This window comes from Tupaia chinensis, unplaced genomic scaffold (genome assembly GCF_000334495.1).
Source record: "Tupaia chinensis unplaced genomic scaffold, TupChi_1.0 Scaffold000074_1, whole genome shotgun sequence".
Classification (NCBI taxonomy): Eukaryota; Metazoa; Chordata; class Mammalia; order Scandentia; family Tupaiidae; genus Tupaia; species Tupaia belangeri.
In genome coordinates, this window is record NW_006159534.1 from 4,694,712 (window position 1) to 4,697,232 (window position 2,521).

Below are 2,521 nucleotides of genomic sequence, written 5' to 3' on the forward strand. Positions count from 1 at the left end.
CTCAAAAAAAAAAAAAAAAAAAAAAGAGAGAGAGAGAGAGAATGAACAAGTGGTGAACAGGTAAATGAATGGCTTCACTCTCTCTGGAAGAGGTCATCTAGAGAGGCTACAGGTCTTTTCTCCCAGAAGGCAAAGCACAGGCACTGGAGATGGTGGGAGGCACAGCCAGGAGTCAGGAGTGAGCTCCAGCAGTCTGTGATCCCAGCCACGACTGCCCTGGGGAGTCACGTGAGCCACCCTACAGAGCATGCTCCATAATGTGGGAATAGTAACGTCCACCTCACAGTCTGCGGGGAAGGTGCGACGAGACGACGTTGGTGAAACGTGCATGGTAAGTGGATGAAGAGCCGCTGCCCTCTCATCTCCAGGACTGACCACTTTGGTACTGCGAGGGCCACCATCTCTGCTTGCAGCGACCCCTGCATCCAGACCTGAATGCGTCTCATCCCTTCCCCCACCGAGTTCTCTGCTCCAGCGTTCCCACTCTGGGGCTATAAGAAGTGCCACTTCCTCACTTCTCTGTCTCCTGCCTGCTGTTCTGGATTGATGGCAAATGTGTGTACAATGACATTTTCTTCTACAGCTGGAGAAAGGCTCTCCCTGCCACTCTACCCCCCACCCGGGCACAAGCACAGACACCCCAAAGGTGCTTGGCTCTGCTCAGGGGCCTGAGGGCAGGCTGCAGGTGTCCTAGTGGAGGGGCCGCAAAATCCCTCCACAGTGGCCTGGCATCACTGCTCCTGCCAAGACTATGGCTAGGACGGGTGCTGCCTCTGGTGCAGGGAAGTAGGAACAGGCCAGGTGCTACTTAGGTGGGACAGCTGTCCGTGTGCTGAGAGGCCCCTGCCCGGGGACCTTAGATGGGTGAGGCAGAGCCTGTGAGGGCTCCCTTTGAGAAGCTAATGGCCCCTCAGTAGATACAGAAGGCACCACACCATCTCTCCAGCCCTTTATTCTAGGGGCCAGTCTCCCCCACTTCTGTTCAAACTCGGGCTTAGCCGGCTGGTGAGCAGGCGGCCTGCAGCTCACCTGTGACAGAGTAAGCCTGTCTCTGCAGTTGCAAGCAGACCCAGATGCTGCACCCTGTGTGAGAATGTTTCCCCCTTGGGAACCAGCAGTTAGCGTAATGGCTATGTTGCTGGACTCACACATAGTCGACCGCGGTTCGCATCCCGGACCCGGTGGCTTAAAACTCATGTCGGGCACATGTGCGTGCGTGCGTGCCCAAGATCCCGAGAGGAGAATGGAAGAGAAGGGATTGAAGCATGACCATCCCCCCTGGGGGGTGATTTCTCGCGCTTTCTGTCTCTATGTCTTGCTCTGTCTGGCGAGCGCACGCGCCCTATAGCAAAAATCTCTCCAAAAAATAAAAAAAAAGAATGTTTCCTCCTGGCCTAGACAAGTCACTTACAGTGTTTCTTGATAGGCATCACTGGCCAGTGGGGGTGAAGGACGAGGGTCCCACAACACCCCCGGCTGCTGGCTGCCCACAGGCACTCCTTCTCTTCTTTCTCAGTCCTTCATCTTAGCACCTGCACCCTGGGTAAGGACTGCAAGCCTATTTGCCCTCCAGCCTTGGCTCAGCCCTCGCTGGGCCTGCTCCCACTTCCACTGGGCCATGACCAGGCATGTGAGTAACTGCCCCGCGCTATTCTCCCCAGGAGTCTGCTCTCCTTGTCCCTGTGTTGAAGGGAGGTTGGCCCTGGCCCCGCATGCCACTGTTCCCTGGGCTGATGGGATTGGAATGTGGTTATGATACACAAGGTCCCAAAAGCCACATATGAAAATCCCCCTTCCTAGTTCCTCACCCTTTTCTGGCCACTTCCTAGGAGATGCTATCAATCTAGGCCCCAAGGCGTTGTGGGTTTAAATCCTCCTTCCAATTGGTTAGAATTGACCTGATAAATCCCATACTGGAAAACCCTGACAATCATATTTATAGAACATATGATTAAAATCATTTCCCTTAATATCCCAGCAAACCTACACGGAGCCATTCTGTTGTCAAGGAGGCTCCATTTTAACCCACTCCAGAGCGACTTGACAGTATTCTGCACCTTGAATGGGAACGTCCACATCAGTTACATCTGCTGTGTTTCTGCAGAGTCTGTGAGTTGAAAGTATAATTCTGGTCATCCCGGGACAGATTAAATAAGAACATTCTAAAAGGGCCTGATATCAGTTAACTTGGCACAAGGACTTTTTTTCACTCTGCCAAGTCAAATGTCTGGTTTGCATTTTGGGTGCCACATTGAAAAGCCTACGTGACACGTGAGAGATCTCTGTTAAATTTAGCTCAGTGGCCAGTGGCATTGTGGTAAAGGCTGCTGGATCCAACATGTCTGACTGCGCGATTACAGTCCTGGACCTAGGGGCTTGAAAAACACGCCAAGTATGTGTACATGCATGCCCAAAATCCCAAAAGAAGAATGGAGAAGGGATTGTGGCATGGCCATCTCCGTGGGGTATTCTCTCTCCCCCCCCCACCCTGCGCCCCCCCAGCAACACCACGCACCCTACA